Raw genomic sequence first — 22,629 nt, 5'->3', positions numbered from 1 at the left:
CCCCTCACATGGCCCGGCCTGGCCCACGCCGAGCCCACCGCCCCAGCCTCAGAGGTAGAAATGGAAGGGGAGGAAACGGCGCCGGCGCCGGCGCGCGCGCCCTCATCCTCCCACCCCGCCCTCGGGAACTAGGCACGCGCCCCGGGGAGGGAGCGTCTTGAGGAAGCGCGCGCGCGCGCCAGGCCCGAAACCGTTAGTCCAGAAGACCCGCGGCGCGCGCTCTGGCGGCTGCCTCCCCGCGGGCTCCCGAGCGCGCCTCGCCCCCTCCTCTCTGCCCCGCCCCCTCTTCCTTGCTCCGCCCCTCCCCTCCCCGTTCCGCAGAATCAAAAACTCGTAGTCAGGTCTGGTTAGAGTGGGTTCTTGCCCACCCACCCCCCCCAACACCCCGGGCCTCTGTGTGTGTGCCCCTGCCACGCCTTACACAACTTTATAACACAAATTCAGAACCTGCTCCCCCACGCCCTGCTCAGGGGCCACCCCCCCCAATCTGAAACTCTTCAACGGTTCATCACCACCACCCCTTCAAGTGGCATCAAATTATGCTTCTTTACAAAACAAGCCATGAAAATGACCTCTCTCTGAAGACCTAACCTTCTCAGTAAAGACCAGCAAGAAGGCTGGCTACACGCCTCTTAATGCTTGAAATCTATACCACAATGCAGAAGAAGCACTTTACTTTGTAGAGCTCAACATACCGTCGGTCAACCAGCCTTTATTAAGCTCCTACTATGTGCCAGGCACTGAGCTAAGCCTTGGAATCGGAAGAATGATAGAAGATAGTCCCTGCTCTGGAGTTCCCTATCTTTGAATCTTGTTCTTAAATGTTGAAATTGGACAAGTGTGTTTGCTTAGGTCCAAGAACTATGCAGACAAAAAGTGATTTTTGGTATTCACTAGTGACAGTCTCTTCATGACCCATTTGGGGTTTTCTTGGTTTGTCATTTCCTTCTCCAGCTCATTTAACAGTGGAACTGACTAAGACAATAGCCCAGGATCACACAGCTACTGAGTGTCTGAGGTCAGAGAAATAAATCTTCCTGACTTCCATGCCCAGCACTTTATCTACTACACCAACCTAGCTGCCTAAAAAGTATTCCTTAGGCAAAATATCTGGAGAATGAGAAAAAGGCCCCCAGTAGAAAAGGACAGGGTATCACTGGAGGGGTTGTACCCAATTGAACATAATACTAGAAAACTATCCTCTAGTGTTAGTTAGTATTGTGTAGTGAAAAGGGCACCACATTTAAAGGTAGAAGACACAGGTCTGGATCTTGGTTCTACTATTTGCTAGTTTTGTGACCTTGGGCATGTCATTTGGACCCTCAGCGGCTGCAGTTCCCTCATCTGTAAAATTGTAGAGTTCAGGGGCAGCTAGGTGGCGAAGTGGATAGAGCACCAGCCTTGGATTCAGGAGGACCTGAGTTCAAATCCAGCTTCAGACACTTAACACTTACTAGCTGTGTGACCCTAAGCAAGTCACTTAACCCCAATTGCCTCACACCAAAAAAAAAAAAATTGTAGAGTTCAACTAAATGACCCCCAAAATCTCTTCCAACCATAAACCTATGATCTCTAATCCCCTTGTCTTTTCCAAGGAAAAAATTATACAGAATTAAAACATAGAAAAAAATATATTTCAGGCTCTCCTTTGTAAATATAAAATAATAGAAAAGTACTAACCATGAATATTGCAGAAGGTGGGTAAAGAAAGGTGTAACACTCAACAGGAGAAGAATATGCAGCTCTGATGTGAAGGTCAGTCAGAAGATAAACTAGCAGAGATTTATTGCAGATGCTGGTGGGTACCAGGAAGAGCAGAGTTTGAATCCTGTTTCAGATACTTCCTAGATGTGTGACCCAAGGTGAATCACTTAACTTCTCTGTGCCTCAGCTTCCTCAAGTGCAAAACGAGGAATAGTAGTACCAAATAAAAAAAAATACCAAAATAGTAGTACCTACCTCACAAGGCTGTTGTGAGGATCAACTAAAATAATGTATGTAAAGTATTTTGTGAACTTTGAAATGCTACATAAATGCTATTATTATAATCCCTGTTATCATCATCATTGTCATATAAATATCCTTCACCAAGACAATCACTGAAACTGATTCACATAGGATACAATTTCCATCCAGGAGCAGTTTCTAAGAACTATATAACAAGAAGCTACCCTCCCCATGTTGCTGGTCTAGGGTATGTAATGCTCTCAGAACATGCCTGTCAGCTATAAATCCCTTGTGCCTGGCATCACTTCCCCTGAAAGACAGAATTGTTCTATAAAGAACACAAACTTGTAAACAGCAATTTTACTGTCATTTTGGCTTTGCCAATAATCAAACGTATAACCATGGACAAATCAAAAGCTTCCAAATTGTAAAATGAGGTAACAATATTTATACTACCTACTCACAGAATGTGAAAAAATAAAAGCACTTTGTAAACTATACAGTGCTATTTAAATTTTAGCTATTCCTTGAGAGGTATTCAATTTGGTGTGGAAAACCACTGGATAAAACGGCATTTCAAGGAAAATCTTAGGAAGTCCCTGGCATCTGTAAGTAGTACTCATCTTCCAATATGACTGCCCAGAATCTCTGTGTAGGAACAGAGGGGGTAGGAGTAGCTGTATTTTTACTGAAGAATCTCTAGGAAGAATCTTCTAGGTAGTAAAAATTTCATCTCTAGTATGAAGATCAGCATTCTTCAGAGGTTAAAAAAAAAGTAGGGAATGAAACCAACCTAAGAAAATGGACAGGTGGTGGAAGGGGAATGAGGTGGGGGGGGGGGGGGGACATGATAGCTGTCTTCTGGTATTTGAAGAACTGTCATGTAGAAGAGAGATTTGACTAGTTTTATTTAATGAGCAGAGGAGAGATCTAGGAACAATGGATAGATATAACAAAGGGGCAAATTTGGACTTGATATGAGGAAAAACTTCCAAACAATTAGAGCTGTCCAGTAGTGGGAAGATTGCTTTTAGAAATGTGGGTTCCCCCCTCCATGGAAGTCTCTTGGAGGGTATCTCCACTTTTACACAGGGATTCCTATCATTTATGGGTTACACAAGAAGACCACTGAGATTCCTTCCACCTGTCAAATCCTTTAAAAATTTCAGGCAAAGCACTTAGTTTCTGAGGCCCTATCATCTAAAAATATGCAATCCTTGCCATTTATATATACACTTTCCCTCAATCTGAAATATTTTTTATCTGAAAGCTTTAATCTGCAATACTATTATAAGGGATACTTTTGTTTTAAAAAAGCTTCATGTATGCTGTTATGATCAACATTTTAATATATCGACAACAGGCTTCATCTTATCCCTCTCTCTCATTTTCTTTAATGGCTCTTATTTTCTGTCTATCCTTATTTACTTTCTTTACCATCTTCTTTGCTACCCTACTTCTCTTTCTATAGCCAGGTCCCTCTCTTTCCTCACTTCCTACTCTTATCCTAACATCTTCTCCTTTGTGCCTCTTGTCTTTGTTCTCTTTTTTTTTTTTCTCCCTGCTTCTCAGCTCGAGGCAGAGATGAAAAATACAGGGAAAATTTTTAAAGAGCATTAATTGTGATGGAATTCTGTTGTGATATAAGAAACGATGAAGGGTCTGGTTTCAGAAAAACATGGAAAAATATATGAACTGATACAAAGTGAAGTCAGAAAAATCACTATAATATATACAATAACAACAATATTGTAAATATAATCAACTTTGAATGACTTAGCAACTCTAATCAGCACAATGATCAACTACAGTTCAAATAGACTCGTGATGAAACATGCTACCCACATCCAGATAGAGAGCTAATACACATTAAAGCATATTTTCTTTATTTTTATTTTTTGGGCTAATTAGAAATATATTTATAATAGATTTTATTTGCTTTCCAAATGGGGTCACAAAGAGTTGGGCATGACTAAAATGACTCAACAACAAATAGGTAGGGGAAGGAGAGGATTTGGAATGGAAATTTTAATTTAATTTTTAAAGCATTTGTTAAACTCATTCCTTTCCCTATGTTCATCATAAGGCACAAACAGTTCAGGTCATTTCCCTGTTTGAAAATTTTTAGTGGTTTCCTCATACCAACAAAACAAAGCAAAAACAGAAATCAAGGAAAGCATTGAAATATGAAAAATATAATGCAAGTAAAATATAAATTACTCAGCTTAGTGTTTAAGGCCTTCCACAATCTGTTTCCAGTTTACCTTTCTATCCTTTTCATACTAATTCCCCTTCATGTATTCTATAATCTAGCCAAATTAGGCTGCTACCTGAAGTCAACATTTCCTCTCCCATCTAAACTTTATAACATTCTATCTCCTCTGCACCCTTCTCAGAAACTTTGTAGCCTTAAAAAAATACAAAGTTATAGAAACTAGAACTTTACATGTGTCTAACAAAAACTAAAGAGATTCAGTGCTCAGTTAGAGATCAGGCTATGTAAATGGGTAAAAATCTGTTTTGCCTTCCTGCATATCCCTTGCTGTTAGTACTCTCTTATTCCTCATTTGTATGATAATTATCTGTGTACGTACTGCATTTCTGTCTTGCCACCTCCAATAGAATGCATGTTTCCTGAAGGTAGAGACTTCTTTGTTTTAATCTTTAAATATCATATCACAATGGCTTGCACATAGTAGGCACTTAAATGTTTGTTTAATTCAATTCCTTTTGGACTTGTAATGGGGGGTTGGTGCATGTTTGTTTCACCTAAGATGGTGACACACAAAGAAGATGCTTGGGGTCTGCTTTTGGGGATTTGGAGGACAGGAGCATGTGTAACTTTCTACATGGGCCTACCATGTGTTTGGAAGAAGCTTTTTTTCATGGCCTGTCTAGCCAGAACAGCCTGACTCAGCAATGGCCAGGGCCTTTGATTTTTGCTGTATTTTCATTTGACAATGAAGGACTCCACTCCCACTATAAGGGAAGGGTGGGAAGGGTTTGAGGTCTTCTTCCCCTCACCCCTACTCCTAACTTAGGTCATGCGATTCAGAAATAGGCCTGGGTCTGTGGCCTTTTTGTTCATTTTTTTCTGTTCAAGAAAGAGAATGGAGTCTCTCTGATCTAGCCTGTGAGTGCAAGCCATGCAGATCCAACAGTCCAGGAATCCAGGCTGGATATTGCAGCCAGCAATGATGCCTCAAGCATGGATCTAAATTCCAGCCCAGTAGAAGCCATCAGTGCTGGCTTTGGAATTGAACTTGGTGAAAGTAATGCTCTATAGGGACTGAACTAAGATGTGAGCCTAATTTCCTTTCTACCACATCCAGTAGGAGTGATTATGCTCCCAGATGATTGGGAAAATGTTCAATATAATTATATTATATTCCTGTTATATTGCTGAAGCAGCTATTCCTTCATAATAGCTAATCAGATATTAAATGGCTCTATGGAACTTGGGTAGTAGTCATCATGTTCCTAAAAAGTCAAACAGCCATTGGGACCTCGAGCCAATGGTGTACAAATAGACTATCTAGCCACTTCATGGCACCAAAGAACTGTGATAAAATGTTAGAGGTAAAATGTGATAGACTCAACCCTGGGAGACCGGGGCAAGAACAATCCATGTTATACAGTAGTTAGTTACTTGGATCTACAGTGTCTGCTCTGGACTCCTACCCAAGAGGCAAGAATAGAGGGTATAAAAAATTCTAGCAAAATTGCAAAGTTTAAAGCCTTTGAGAAAATATGGTTTTGTTTCCATAACTGTTTATCTAGTTTCTCTAGAATGCAAGGATCTGTCTTCTTTATTCTGTATAAAGTGAGAATCTACCTTAGTGGTTACTTCTTTGATTTTAAAAATTATAAACTTAGTTAGATTGCAGCTAGGTGGTACAGTAGATAAAGCACCAGTCCTGGATTCAGGAGGACCTGAGTTCAAATCCAGCCTCAGACACTTGACACTAGCTGTGTGATCCTGGGCAAGTCACTTAACCTGAATTGCCTTGCAAAAAACAAACAAACAAGAATGCCAAGTTGACTAGACTGGAGTACAAGAAGAGGAACAATGTGTAATCAAGTTGGAAAGGTAGATTGGGATCAAGTTGTACAGTGTTATAAATGAAAACAGAAGAGGCATATTTGCTCCTAAAGGAACCGTTATAATTTGCTGAGTAGGAGAGTGACATGGTCACACCTGTGTTTAGGGAAAATCACTTTGGTGTAACAAAAATGATAAAACTGTGTGGACCATGGGTAATAGGAAAGGGATGGGAAGACTAATCAGGCAGACCAATTAGAAATCTATTACAATAGTCCAGGGGAGAGATAACAAAGGTCTTATCTGTGATGGGGGCTATATAGATAGACAAAAGGGTAAGGATGCAAGAGAAGTTGTAGAGGTTGAACTAACAAGATATATCAATTGATTGGCTATGTGGACTGAGTGGCAATAAGAAGTGGAGAATCAAACCTCGGTTACTGAAAGGATGATGGTGCCCTTGACAGAAAAAAGGAAGGCTGGGTCTAGAGAAAAGGAAAATTAGTTCTATTCTGAACACTTGTGTTTGAGATGCCTATAGAATAACCAGTTTGAGTTGTCCAGTTGTCCAATTGGTGATCCTGACCTAGAGCTCAGGAGAGAGGCTAGGACTGGATGGATAGATAGATAGATAGATAGATAGATAGATAGATAGATAGATAGATAGATAGATAGATAGATGATGGATAGATCTAGATAGATAGATATAGGAGACTTCATGGAGATGATAATGAAACCTGTGGGAGTTCATGATGTCACCAAGTCAAAGAGAAGGGAAAGGTTCATAACCTGGGGTCTATTATCTTTTTTTAATAAATGAATTGCGATATTATTAATTTCCTTTGCAATGCTATGCAATTCATTGTGTGCACTTAACATTATTGTGAGGGTTCAGTAGCCTTCACCAGACTGCCAAAAGGGCCTATGACACACTCAAAAAGTTAACATCACCTGGTGCAGAAAAAAGAGAGGAAAGGGAGGAGGGAGGTGAACAGAAGAGAAGGGAAGGGAAGAGAAAGGGAGAGGAAGGAAAAGAAGGAAGACTATTAGAGAAATTTGCAGAGGGACTGAGGTGCTGAAGCTGTCATGTTGATTGATACTCAGATGTTCTTCCTGTTTTTCTCTTTTGACTTAACTTCCTGTACCCCTAAAGTTACCATTATGTATGTATATGCATTCACCTACCTTTTAGAGCATACGTTTAAAGCTCTTGTTCTTCAAAGAGCTTACATCTGATAGTGGAGAAATGATTGACAAATTTAATAATAAAATACCTATTATTTCATCAGTGTGAATACTCACTTTGTTGGTGTGTATCTAAATTCCTTTGTCCCTTAATAGAGGATACTTCTGACTTGTTCTGGCCAAAAGAAAATAACTCTTGGTGGCCAAGTTTCTGGTAATAAGTCTTTCCAAAATAAGCCAGGCTGGTTCTCCAACAACAAACACATACCCTTTGCCAGGCCCATATTCAAAGTGTTTCTAGCTTGGTCTTAACTTGCCAAAGCTTGCACTTTTCTGGCATAGCCTTTGAGAACTGAGGGTCACTATCATTCCACAAGAGACATTAAAATAGTACTTTAGCAGAAGGAGTGTAATATATGTGTGTGTGTATACACATATGTATATATATAAAACATATATGCATTTCATTATATATGCATTTTTATATATAACATATGTAATATACATGCATTCATTTCAAAAGTGTGTTACTAAGAGAGGGTTCAGGATCATGCTGATAGGTTAGGATAAGCATCCCCAATCCATTTCTCAATTTCAGGAATCTGAATTTCCCAGGGAAAAATTGCTGTTTTATCTATCTCTTTTTGCTTCCTCCTTAGATCACAGAATTGCTGAATTTGGGATCTGGAAGGAACCTCAAGGGCCATCTAGAAATTCCCCCTACTGCATACCTGGAAAGCTATGTGGAAGATGCTTTAGAGAGGAGAGAAACTGGATCATGGAGCAGGTATCAATAATCAAGCTATTGTAGTTGTTCAGGTAGCTGGTATAATTGTAGGGCAAAGAAAAGGGAATAAGTGGAAGATACTGAAGAGATGGAATCAACAAAAATCAAAAACTGATTTGCTATGGTGCAGGGTAGGGGGAAAGGTGAGTAGAGTAAGGAAGAGTGAAGAGGATGACACTCAGGTTGCAAACCTGGGGGTCTGGAAGAATGGTAGAGCCCTTGACCAAAATAGGCAAATAAGGAAGGGGAGAGAGGGCTGGAGTGAAGAATGAGTTCTGTTTCATACATGGAAGACTAAGGTTGGTTTTGTTGTGTTGTGTTGTGTTTAACATAGTTATTGTCTAGTAGAGCAAGGAAATGCTATAGATATATATTTACCTAGATTCCACTGTAGCAATTTTATTCTATAAATATTAGGAAGAAACACAATCAGACTTGTACTTTAGGAAGATTAATTAGGTAGCTGGCAGCTAGTGCTATAGGTTCAGCTAAAAGTCAAGAGACAAATGAGACCTAAACATATAGATTTTATAGTCAGAGCATAGAGGTGATAATTTATCTCATGAGATGTTAAGACAGAGAGAAGATAACCCTGACCAGAATCTTAGGTGGGGGGAGTAGGGGGGAGGGGACACCAATGGAAAAGTGGGTACGGGAAGCCAGGGGAACCATGGATGATGATATAGCAAAAGAAACAACAAGGTAGGAGAACTAAGAGACAACACTATCACTGAAGCTAAGAGAATATCCAAAGGAGTGGGCAACAGTGTTGAATTATGCCAAAGTCAAAAAGAATGAGTACTCACAAAAGGTTACCTGATATAGCAACTAAGAGATGGGTAGTAACCTCCCAGAAAATTTCAGTCAAGTGGCAAGGTTGGTAGTCAAATGACTTGGAGAATTAATAGTGAGTGTAGATATCTTTTTTCTTAACAGTTTGTCTGTTAAAAAGAACAGAAATACTGCAATTGATAAGAGAATGGGGCAGCTAGATGACACAATGGATAGACTAACAGCCCTGGAGTCAGGAGGACCTGAGTCCAAATCCTGCTATGTGGCCCCCGGCAAGTCACTTAACCTGGGTTGCCTCAAAAAACAAAACAAAACAAAACACAGTATAAGAGAATGGCTGAATCAAGTTAAGATTTTTTAAGGTTAGGGAAACTTGAATGTGTTTCCACATATCAGGGAAGGTGCCATAGGAGGAGTTCTGGTCTAAATCTATTGCTTTTTCACATTGACCCATTAAACTAAGTAAATGACAAACCTCCCTTCAAGCAACTCAGTTGGTATGTATTTTATTTTTAGTTATATTGAATATAGCTGGGGAGATGATGTAATGTGACTGAATTAGCATGCCCTGCTTTTTCTACTTTTAATGGGAGCAATATGAATTCCCCAAACTGCTATAAAATGACAAAAAATAGCTATTAGAAAAACTTTACATCACTCTTTTGAACCTATTGCTCATTTTAATGAGAAATGGTTGTTTCAGTTGCCAAAAAATCTAAACTATTTAATGACTGTTTTGGCAAAATCAACTAAGTGACTGCCCTTGAATCTAGTCATGCTTATACAGTAATTCCAGTATTAAATGTATTCCTCCTAAGTATTCTTGCTTAAGAAAAGCAGAATTTAACCATATCCTCACATTTCTATTGCCTTTTTCACATAGTATTAGACATGTTATACAAATATTGATACTACACATGATTCCTACATGTCCTTTACATTTAAAAAATAATGATATATCATTTCGAAAGCTTTAATAGAGTGTGTATATAAAACTTAATTTTCTAACATTGGGAGTACATTCCTTAAAGTATTTTTTTAAAGAATGGAAGCATTCAAATTAGTAGAGCAGGATTCCCATTCACAATAGCAAGGAAAGCCATGAAAAAGGCACCCCAAGAAACTTCATCAAGCATATCTCTCCCAGCTGCCATCCTCCTACTTATCCAAGCTCCCATCCCAGGTGTAGTCTCTGACATCTCACTCTCTCTTATTCCCCACATCCAATTAATCATCATCTCCTGTTATTTCTATCTTCTTTACATCTTTTGTATAAAATCTGCTGTTTAGATTTTCTCCCTCCCACCCCACCCCCCACTCCCACCCATAACCTTGTCTATTCTGTCTTCTTACACCTCATGTTCCTTCTGGGGCAGCTAGGTGGTACAGTGGTTAGAGCACTGGCCCCAAATTTGGGAGAACCTGAGTTCAAACCTCACCTCACTTACTATCTATGTGACCTTGGGTAAGTCACTTACCCCCAATTTCCTTAGACGTCCAGGGCCATCTCCAGTCATCTTATTAACAATTAACTATCATTATCCAAACATGGAACGGTCAGGGAGAGGGCATTTTCTTAATTAAAAGTCTTCAAACAAAGGCTACTGAATGATCATAATTCGGATATACTGTAGAGTGGGTTCCTTTCATAACCAAATTTATTAAAAAAAAAACCCTTTTACACTCATTGTCTCTACTTCTTCTCTTCTTACTTCTTATCCCCTTGCAGGGCAGCTAGGTGACACAATGGATAGAGCACTGGCCTTGACGTCAGGTTCTCAGGAGGACCTGAGTTCAAATCTCACCTCAGACACTTATTAGCCATGGGACGCTGAGCAAGTCACTTAACCCCAATGGCCTTAAACATCAGGAGCCATCTCTAGTCTTTCTGATGTATATCCAGTCCACTGGACCCAGATGACTCTGGAGAAGAGAGTGAGGTTGGTGACTTTGCACAGCCCACCCTCATTTAAATCCAATTAGTGCAGGTCATGACATCATCGCAATGCCATGGTCCTCTTTGAGACAAAGGACAAACAACAAAATACTCTCCCTCTCCCCGCCCCCCAACCAAATACTCTGATACAATGACATGGTCATCCTTGCTAAAATTTGAACACATGACATTCCTATCTCTGGACTGTGCATTTTCACTGACTATCCCTCATTCCTGGCTCTCTCCCTCTTCATTTTGGTTTTCCGGTTTCCCTGCTTTTCTTCCAGCCTCAGCTAAACACCCACCTTCTATAAGAAGCCTTTCCTAGTCCTTCTTAATCTTAGTGACTTCCCTCTGAGATTATCTTCATTTTAGCCTTTATAATGTGTGAACATATGTGTGTATATGTATTTATCCTGTTTATCTAGTCCTTTCTATGTTGTCTCCCTCATTAAACTGTGTACATTTTGAGAGCAAGGACTGCTTGGTTGGTTGGGTTTCTTTTTACCTTTCTTTGAATCATCAGCATTTGGTACAGTGCCTGTCATATAGTCTGAGCTTAAAAAATTAATGCTTGTTGACTGACTAAACATGATGGAAAAGGAATCAAAGGAAAGACTTTCTATAAGACTGAAGAACATATTTCTTTCCTTTAAAAAAATCATCAACAACACCTTTTCATCTACTTATTCCTTGTTCTCCTTTCTGCTTTTCTTCTGGCCAACTTCTCTTATCTCATGTCTTTCTTCTTTAAAAAAAAAAATACCTGACTGCTCTGAACATTTCCACCTTCTTCCTCATAACCCTTTTCCCAGTTTCATGCCACTTGCTGCAATTCCACCATCCAGGGTCCAGTCCCAAGCAAGATTTTGAAAGAAGCAAAGGCCCTGTGCTTGGCTGGGGATACAAAAACAAAAACTGAAGCTGTTCCTGTCTTCAAGTTTGCATTCCACTGGATGTGAAGGGATGGGTAGGGGAAAGGGAGAGCAATGAATTGGTGTAGGGGGCAGGCTTAGAAGTTAGAATACCACATCTGGAGATAGATGGCAAAGTTGCAGAGGCAGATTTTGGAAGGAGCAAAGCAATGCCTCTTAATAGATAAAGAGCCAGCTTCTGAATCAGGAAGGCCTGCTCTTTGAAGGCATGAGCTCTCATTCAGTTTAACAAAGTACCTGGCACATAGCAGAGATTTAATAAATGCTGTTTGACTGGTCAATTGATTCAAGCCCTGCCCCTAGCACAGATTGATATTCTGTGAAATCATCCCACATAGGCAGCCACCTATCCAACACATTCAGTTAAACAAAGGATTAAGTGCCTACTTAATACTACTTAATAGAACACTGTACAACCTTCTAGAAGAGGGACAAAATTTAGAAAGGGAATGGTCTCTGATTTCATGGAGTTTAGTATCCAGGAAGAGGATATGTCATTGTTATTGCTTTTGTTCATTCGTCAGTCATGTCCAACTCTTCCTTCGTGACCCCATGGACCACAGTGTGCCAGGCCCTTCTACCCTCCAAGATATCCTAAATTCTGTGCAAGCTCATGTTCATTGCTTCTATGACACTATCTATCCATTTCATCCTCTGCCATGCCCTTCTCCTTTTTCCTTCAACCTTTCCCAACATCTGGGTCCTTACAATGAATCCTGTCTTCTCACTATACACAATACTATGATACAATATAATAAATGATAAATATGTAACAGAGATGTGCTCCCTCTCCCCTATATTATAACTATTTGTGTAGTTGTCCTTCCTCATCATAATACTGTGAGCTCCTTGAGAAGAAGTCCTGTGTTATTTAGATCCCTGAACCTTTGGATCTTCTGTACCTGTCACAATACCATCCATTTAGTAGGTATTTGAAATATGTACTGAATGTAGAATTTGAATGTGAGGAGATGCATTAGGCAGGCCTTAGAGACATCCTTCTTTACAGGCTTACTTTTTTTTTGGTGAGGTAATTGGGGTTAAGTGACTTGCCCAGGGTCACACACCTAGTAAGTGTTAAGTGTCTGAGGCTGGATTTGAACACAGGTCCTCCTGACTCCAGGGCCAGTGCTCTATCCACTGCACCACCTAGCATCTCCAAACTACTTTTTTTTGCAGTGCAATGAGGGTTAAGTGACGTGCCCAGCTAATAAGTGTAGAGTGTCTGAGGCTGGATTTGAAATCAGGGCCAGTGCTTTATCCACTGCACCACCTGGCTGTCCCCCAGGTTTACTTTTAAATTTCTGTTCTAGTCCCCATGTGTAGTATGGAAACTGCTAAATTGAACACAACATTTTATTCTGCCTAAAAATCACACAGACGATATAACAAAACACAGAATGTAAAATGAATGGTGAGAAATCAGCACTTTGCTTGGGATGCCTACATGAAAAATAATAGGAAATAATATTTTATATGCTGAGTAAAGGAAATGTAGAATGTGTACAAATTAGTTCAGTATATATGTGTCCCATTTGCCCCAGTGGTAGCTATTTGCCAAGGTTTATAAGCTATGATTTTAGCAATACAGACCTAGATAATACCCTTGAACTTGAAACTAGACACTCCTTGACCCAACCAGAAAATCTGAGTGCTGATTTGGGGAGGCAGAATAGAAGAGATACTACTAGTGATAGAGAAACTGAGACCCAGAGGGTAATATAGTTGGAATTACATAAATACAGAGAAATGAGGTACACCAATAAGCAGACTTCTCTAAGTAGTTGACTAAAAACTAACTTTCTGCTATTTGATGTGGGATTTATTTATTGTCTAGGTCTTATTTGTTTGTTTAAGGGAGAATCTCAGATAAAATCTGTAGGCCCATGGAGTAGGTAAATTAATGTTTGAAACTGTTATCATCAGAAGTCATGTCAGAATGTAGTTTTGTAATATATTTTTTCTCATATAAGAGAAGTGTTGTCAAACTGAAAATATATTATTTACTTTCATAAAGTATACCTATATATTATTTATGTATATATAATTGTATGCATATATTATATATTCCATGTTTTATGTGTAAAATGTACCATATGTTATATATTATGTGTTCATTATATGTGTTCTTTATTAACTTTTCCCAAAAATTCTAGTATTCTAATTTTAAAATAGGAATATTATCATTTTAAAGATTTTAATTATTTTACAATATAGGGATTTCTGTAGAGCTAACGTTATACAAACTTAGAATCATAGAATCTGTGTGCACAAAATCACAGAGCTGTGGATATGGGATGAATAAAGTCCCATGTTGTTGGTCACTGTGTAACAAAGAGGGAGCATTCTGCAGAGTTGTCTTGAATAACAGAAGGTTTCAAAATGACTACACATATTTTCAGGCTTGTGGAACAATTGCGAAGTTTGGCAGGCATCCACCATTCTGCAAAACATGAGTGCTTTCTTTAGCAGACGGGAGATTGCTGTGTAGAAATAAGTAAATGGAGTTTTTGTTTGTTTTTTTAAGAAAAATAATGGATCTATAAGAAACAAAACTTTTTTTTCAATAGTTTGACTGGTATGACTAATAGATATTTCAGTTGTCATTTAAGAAATAGAGATTCAAGTATATATGATTCACCTAAACATTTTGGCATTACAGCCTTTCAAAGTAAAAAAAACTTGTTAAATAAAGTCCATGTTTTACTGGGGAAGAGGGAGAGAAATCCCCATTTTTCATAAAATCATATATTTAGAGCAGGAAGGGAACTTAGTGGGTGTCTAGTCCAACCATCTCATTTTATATGTCATGGGGGAGGCAGGGGACATGGTCTCTGACCATAACTGAAATTTTAAGGGAGTGAACTTTTCTTTCCCCAAAACTGCTAATTTAAAATTATAATCCCTGATAACTACTGATAAAATGTTAGATGAATTCACAGAAAGCAAAGGAACAAGTAACAGATTTGTTATTGATATATTAAAATATTAACATTCTGGGGCAGCTAGGTTGCGCAGCAGATAAAGCACCGGCCCTGGATTCAGGAGTACCTGAGTTCAAATCTGGCCTCAGACACTTGACACTTGCTAGCTGTGTGACCCTGGGCAAGTCACTTAACCCCCATTGCCCCGCAAAAAAAAAAAATTAACATTCTGGTATCCCTTTAGTGTGAAATTGTACCTGGGGGAATTAGAGAGGCAGTTTGTTATTGGCTAGCAAAAGATATCCACACCCATAGTGACCTTTAAAAGGTGACTTATTAAAGTTTGTAATGAGTTGAGGTCAGATTGCAGATTTGTAGAATATGAATCCTGAACCTTTGGGGGAGGGGTTGGTAGAAGGGATTCTCTCCCCACCCCCAACTCCATTCCTATTTGCCCTGGTAGTGGCTATTTGCCAAGGTTTATAAGCTATATTTTTAGGAATACAGACCCAAAGAATATCCTCTTCAACTTGAGTGTTGATTTGGGAAGGGAGAATAGAAGAGGTACTACTTGTAATGAAGAAACTAAGGCCGAGTGGGTAAATGATTTCATCAAAGTAGCACAGATGACAAGTGGCAGAGCTAGAATTCAGAACAGTCCTCTGACTCCAAATCCAGTGTTTTGACCCATCATGATGCCTCTCTAGGGAACTGTTAGAAGCTTTTTGAGATGTAACAAAGTCCCAAACATGAGTAATCGTCTAGTGGATAAAATGGATGGATGCAAGACAGAGGTGGTATGAGGGCCAGGGATTAAGCCTCTTGTGTTGGGAGGTAAATTTGTATATTTGTTAATATGCCTTTTAAGTTAATGATGCTAATCTAACTATTAGTGGCTAAATGGAAATAGGGTACAGAGGATTCACTTTCTGCCTTTAGGAGAACACCATCAGGAGAAGCTGGAGCCATTTACAGAAAGCCTAGATAGTCCCCTAGTCACTATAAGGGTACTAGATGACCCTTGGGGAAAGGGTAAAATGTCACATAGCTGCTCTTCAGTCAGTGAGGACCAGGGTAGTTAGAATTACATAAATATATTTTGGTTTTACATCACTTTAATTCCTAAATATATCCCTCACCTCCTACCCAATGAGCCATCCTTCATAACAAAGAATAAAAAAAGAAAGAAAAAGAAAGGAAGCAATTCAGCAAAACCAACACATCAAATCACATTCTCTCACCACAACAAAGAAGGCAGAGAGGTATATTTGAATAGGTTCCATGAACCTATGTGTCCATAATTTTTTTAATTTCTCACCCAATAAGTTTTCACAGATACCGAGTGGTTTTCCCTATATACATTATTTTGAAATATTTTTACAGAGAATAAATTCAAATGCCATGAATATGACCCCAATTAATTGGAGCAGAAACTAACAATGTGTTGTGGCAGTAAAAAAACAAAAAGATAATGTGACCTTAGAAAAAGAGAACAGAATGTGGAAATTGATAGTTTAAACTAGTCTGATCAGTCCATAGCTAAGGGATTGTGTTAAGTTCTGGAGGCATTTTAGTGATGATATTGACACCCTGAAGCCCATCCATTGGAGAACCACAAAAATAAAGAATGGACTTGAAACAATGTCATTCAAAGATTATTTGAAAGAACAGGAAATATTGTCTTCATGTATTTGAAGGACTTAATTTTGCTTAACACTTGAGGGTAGAAATGGGGCAAATGAGTAGAAATTTAAGCAATGCAAATGTCAGATAGAGGTAATGACAGATTTCCTAAATATGTTACCTATATGTAGAATGGACTGTTTAAGGAGGTAATGATTTCTTCATCACTGAAAAAAATAATTTCCAGGGTCATTGTATTCATGATTGTCTTACAAGTAATGAAAGGTTGATTATATGAGCTAACCTATAAGGTCCCTTCCAACCCTAATTTTCCATGCACAGATTCTGGAAATCACAGGAAAGGAAATTTAAAGCAGAAGCTTCTAAGGATTTATTTTTGTACCCATGCATATAAAATGCAATATCCATTCTCTAAGATGGGGAAGGTGACCTTCTAGGGACATATCTTTGATAGTCCAAGATAATTTACTGATGTTCATTCACAATTTAATGAGACTAAATAAAGGGTATATATTGTCATTGTTTACTAGTATCTGAAATACAGGATCATGATTAGGAACCTTACTTTCACCCAAACTGACTTTTATTTCTAATTTAATTCCAATCCATTAAAAAAACATTATGTGTGGCCATTTCCATTAGGGAGCTGGCCCATTTGAGAGTGAATGTATAAATAAAGGCCTTTGATACTTCTCCAAAAAAAAAAAAATTATGTGTGCAAGACAGTATGCTAGGAAGATGACATGGCTCTTCTAGGAGGTGTTAGGCTGGTGATCTTCAATTCTCGGCAAAATTCTAGACTATATTATTAAGTAGATATATAATGACCATCTAGAAAAGGAAGCAGAGATCAACAAGAATAAGCATTGTATCAAAATGGGAAGAGTGAAGTCTTCAAACCATAAGTTGTTGAGTTTGACTTTGATTTCTGACAAAATTCTAGAGCATATTATAAAAGGCATGGTTTATGAGTGGGAAGTCATGATCACTAATAATCATGTCTTCATCAGGCCAGACTACCTTAATTTCCTTTTTTACGAGGTTGCAAGATTGGAAGATCCAAGATGTGTAGATAAAACTTATTTAAAGCTCAGTAAAGCATCTAATCAATTCTCTTTTATCATCCTTGAGAAAAAGATGAAGAGATGGGGACAAGACCATAGCTCAGGTAGACTTAGAACTTGTTTAATAACCAGTTCCAAAGAGTAGTTAATTATTAATGTTTCTGAATCAACTTGAGGGGAGGTCTCTAGGCCAGAAAACTTATCCTTGGCCCTGTGCCATTTAACATTCTTTATCAATGACCTGGATCAAGGTATGTCTCACCAAACATATAGATGGATTGGACAAGGATAGACTTATGTAATTTACACATGAAAAAAGTTGTATAAGTCAATATCCAAAACTAGCTTGGCATGTTAGATTGTTCATTGGACTATAATAGAATAAAAATCGATACCAATAAATATATACACCAGGAGTAAAAAAAAATCTACATCATAAGTGCAAGATAGTAGAGGTATATCAAGATAACTCATCTGAAGACAGTGTGGGGATTTTAAGAACTCTACGCCTAATATGAGTCAACAATATGACATGGATTTTTTGTATATAGAAATTATTTTAAAAGAATATTGTAGGAAATGAATATTCAGAATCAGTTATAGGACCTCGCAGTGTGATGTAGCAGTTAAAAGGGCTAATATAATCTTGGGATGGATTAAAAGAAGCATAGTATCTAGAATCAGTGAGAAGATAGCACAACTGTATTCTGCAAAGATCAACCCTTATCTGGAATGGGCACCAGAGTTTAGGAAGGACATTAATAAATAGGATAGAGTCTAGAGAAATTTGACCAGGATGGGGAAGGGTCTTAACATCATACTATATGGGGATTAGTTGAAGGAACTAAGGATGTTTAGTCTGGAGAAGACTTAGAGTAGAAATGACAGCTTTCTTCTTGTATTTAAAGGATTTTCTTGAGAAAGAATGATTCAGGTTGTGTTATGTGGCGTATAGGGCAAAATTAAGAGCAATGAATGGAAATTGCAAAGTATCAGATTGTGGTTTAATATAAGTAAACACTAACAATTAGCTATCATTATCCAAACATGGAATGATAAGGAAGAGGGGATTTTCTTAATTAGAAGTCTTCAGAGAAAGGTTATTGAATGACCACAATTTGGAGATACTGTAGAATGGGTTCCTTTCATAACCAAATGCATTTTTAAAAGCCTTTTGCACTCATTGTCTCTGCTGCCATTTTTCTTATTTCTTATCCCCTTGCAGGGGCAGCTAGGTAGCACAGTGGATAGAGCACTGGTCTTAAAGTCAGGAAGACCTGAGTTCAAATCTCCCCTCAGGTACTTACTAGCTGTGTGCCTCTGGGCAAATCACTTAACCCCACTGCCTTAAACATACAGGGCCATCTCCAGTTATCATGACGTATATCTTGCCACTGGACCCAGATGGCTCTAGAGGAGAGAGGGAGGTTGGTGACCTTGCACAGTCCTCCCTCACTTGAATCCAATTAACTGCAAGTCATGCCATGACCTCCACATGTCATGGTCCTCTTCAAGAATGAAAGACAAACAACAACATCCCCTTGCAGTTTGACTTTTGATGTCATCACTTGACTGAAAATACTCTCTTCAGGGTTACTAATGATCTATTAATTGCTAAAGCGACAAGTTTTTTCTTGGTTCTCCTTCTTAATTTCTCTGTAGTTTTGAAATGACTGATCATTCCTCTTCTTGAATATTCTATCCTTCCTGGGTTTTACAATACTGCTAGTCTGGTTTCCTTCCTATCTGTCTGATTTCTTTTATAGTCTTCTTTGCTGGATTAACATCCACGGCTCACATCTTAAATGTAGGAATCCTGGGCCCTCTTCTGTTTTCTCTTTCTGTTCTCTCTTCATTATTTCTCTATGCAGATGACTCCCAAAACTTTATATCCAGTCCTTATCTCTCTTACACAGCAATCCTACATCAAAGGTGCCTAATGGAGGTCTCGTAGGCATCAAAAACTTAACATGACCAAAATAGAATTCATGATCTTCCCCCAGAAACCTGAATTCAGGATGAATATATGAACAAAGAGGAGAAAACACCAAACAAAATGAAGAAATAATATGGATTAAGAGAAACACAAAAGGTAAACCCAGAAAAAGAGAAAAACTGCTCAACAAACACAAGCAGAAACTAAAAAAAAAAAATAACTTCTCCACAAGAACTACAAAAGGATCTAGAAATAATGAAGTAAGAGAATAAAATAAAACAGTTGTAAAAAAGCAGAATAAGAATAAATTCTTTAGAACAGAAGTTAAAAAATAATCTGACCCAAATGGTAGACTCCTTAAAAATATAAAATGGAGCAAACACAACTCCATGATTTCACTGTTGTTTGTTCTTCCTTCTTGAAGAAGACCATGACATTGGGGTGAAAGAAGATCATGACTTTCACTGAATTGAATTTTTTAAAGTGCTGTTTAAGCCCCATCTGAGTTCAGTGGTAAGATATACATCAGGATAACTGGAGATGGCCCCAGATGTATAAGGCAATTGGGGTTAAGTGACTTGCCCAGGGTCATTCAGCTAGTGTCTGAGGTAAGATTTGAACTCAGGTCCTCCCAACTTCAGGGCCAGTGCTTTATCCACTGCACCACCTAGCTGCCCTTGAGATTTTATAAGACAATATAAAATGTTAGACCAAAATTAAGAGATTGAAAAATTAGAAAAGCATACTATCCAAACCAACTGACCTGGAAAATGGGTGAAGAAGAGATTTTTAAGAATCTTTACACCCCGAAAACCATGATCAAATTTAAAAAAAAAACCTGAAAACTATATCTCAATAAATCAGAAAAGAAAACTGCCCAAATCTATTAAAGCCAGAAGGCAAAGTAAAAATAGAATCTATCAATTAACTCCTAAAAGAAAACCCTGAAATGAAAATAGCTAGAAATATCATAGACAAAAACCAGACTTTCCAAGTCAAAGAAAACATACAGCAAGCACCTAAAAAGAAAGAATTAAAATACAAAGGAACCATGTCCGGATCACATAACTTAACAGCAACTACTATACTGAAGAGAAAATCTAGAATACAGTATTCTAAAAGACAAAAGATCAAGGCTTACAACTGAGAATAATACCAATACGTTATCCTGAAATGTTGAAATAATCCTACAGAGGCAAAAATTGAACTTTAATAAAAGGTTTTCAAGTTTACCTTGACGGTCCTTGATGAATAGTCTAAAGCTAGATAGAATCTTTGAAAGGGATATACAGGATGTGAGAAACCTAATAAGGTAAGTACATTTGAGCAATTGAAAGGTGCTGAACAATGAGGAAGTACTTTCCATCCATCTCTACATTATCCCAAGATTCACATTTCCTGGACATTTCTATGCTATATATTCTCAAATCTACCAGTCAATTAACAAGCATTTATTAAGCACTGGGCTAAATGCTCAGGATACAAAGAAAGGCAAAAACTAATCCCTGCTCTCAAAGAGTTCACAGTTTACCACTCTGCTCCCTTTCCACGTCCCTTTTATGTGTTATATTTCCCAATTAGAATGTAAACTCCTTGCTTGTATCTGGAACATAGTAAATACTTAATAAATGTTCTAACTTGCTAGCTAGCTAATGAGGAGTCTGAAGGGACTCAGAATACCATTGCCTTTAAAGGTCAAAAAAGTATTTACAAAAAACAAAGATAGGGTTTGGGTGTAGTTTGGTTTTGTTTTCTAAGTTTTAAAAAAGAAAGTAATGGGAAGGGGAAGAAGATAGTAGGGAAGAAATGAGGAAGAAAAGTTGAGGAACTTATTTCTCTTAATTGTGAAATTGTGAAAAATATACAAAAAAAAAGGGTGAGAGGAAGAGTATCTCATGAACCTAAATCTTTTCTAAATTGGACAAAAGAGAATTGAATATATGCAATACACATGGAATTTGGTGTAGAAATAATTAAATTTAATAGGTTAGTAGCTGAAGGCCAATAGATGGGAAGAGGATTTAAGAGAAAAGGTAGAGTTAGGGAAGGAATATTACTAAGCAAAAAAACCTTTAAAATCCAGGGGTTGGGTTTTGGTTTTTTGGAGTTTTTTTGCTTTGGTTTTTTTGTTTGTTTGTTTTGGTTTTGGTTTTGGTTTGCTTTGTTTTGTTTTTTTAGCGGGGCAATGAGGGTTAAGTGACTTAACCAGGGTCACACAGCTACTAAGTGTCAAGTGTCTGAGGCCACATTTGAACTCAGGTCCTCCTGAATCCAGGGCTGGTGCTTTATCCACTGCACCACCTAGCTGCCCCAAAAACCCAGTTTTAAACACTCAAAATAAATAAACTGGTGGCTAAGTCGATACCAAAAGCATAAAACTAAATTGACATTATTAAAAATTTTTTTTAATTAAAACATGAAGAAAAACTATTAAAAACCATTTCCCAATTATTTGTCAAAAAAGTGATAAATGAAATGAATGAATATTTACAAAAATATAAAATACTGAGATAAATAGAAATTTCAAATAGTCCAATGTCAGAAAAAGAAATTGAATAAGTCATAAAGGAAAACCCAAGAAAAAAAAGCCCTAAGACCAGGTAGATATACAAGTAAATTCTAACATTAAAATGACAATTAATTCCAAAGTAACTTTTTTTCAAAGTTACTTTTTTCAAAAATAAGGAAAGAAAGCTTTCTAGTAAACTCTCTATGAAACAAAAATGCTCTTGATAACTAAAACTGGTTGAGGCAAGGAAGAGAAGAAAGTTGAGAAGAAAGAAATTTTAATAATTAAGAGAATAAGAATAGGCAAAGACTAAACAAAATTATCACTTTTTGTAAATTATAGGATGCTTTACTTACAGAATGCTAGAAATCCAACTAATAAAGTAAACCAGTAAAGAAGCAGGATATAAAATAAATCCACAAAAATTATCAGCCAGTCAAGTCAATAAGCATTTATTAAGTGCCTACTCTATATGTCAGGCACCATGCTAAGCATTGGGGATACAAAGAAAGTTAAAAGACAATCCCTGCCCTCAAGGAGCTCACAATCTACTATGTACAAACAAGTTATGTACATAATAAATGGGAAAAAATTAATAGAGGGAAGACACTAGAATTAAGAGGGATTGAGAAAGGCTTCCTGTAGAAAGTAGGATTTTGATGGGACTTAAAGGAATACAGGGATGTCAGTACATGGAAGTGAGGAGGAAGAGCATTCCAAGCATGGGGAATAGGCAGAGAAAATGCCCAATCAGGAGATGGAGTGTCTTGTTTGAGAAACAGTGAGGAGGTCAATGTCACTGTCTCAAAGGGAAGAGGGGTGGGAAGACTAGAAAGCTGGAAAAGTGGGATAGGTTATGAAGGGTTTTGAATCAAAACAGAGGAGTTCATATTTGATCCTGGAGATGATAGGAAGCCACTGAAATCTA

General features: G+C 37.9%; 1 long non-coding RNA gene across 1 annotated transcript in view; it reads right to left on the bottom strand.

Annotated features, from left to right (window-relative positions):
• Window positions 1-13,956: 13,956 nt before the first annotated feature.
• The window catches only part of LOC122746178, a 32,683-nt gene continuing 24,010 nt past the window's right edge, over window positions 13,957-22,629 (bottom strand). The window contains exon 3 of the long non-coding RNA XR_006355516.1: window positions 13,957-14,107. This is a non-coding gene — a long non-coding RNA (uncharacterized LOC122746178). The remainder of the gene's footprint in view (window positions 14,108-22,629) is intronic.

Source organism: Dromiciops gliroides, chromosome 3 (genome assembly GCF_019393635.1).
Source record: "Dromiciops gliroides isolate mDroGli1 chromosome 3, mDroGli1.pri, whole genome shotgun sequence".
NCBI lineage: Eukaryota > Metazoa > Chordata > Mammalia > Microbiotheria > Microbiotheriidae > Dromiciops > Dromiciops gliroides.
The sequence above is the reverse complement of the archived record's forward strand: the minus strand, read 5'-3'. Positions and strand labels throughout refer to the sequence as shown.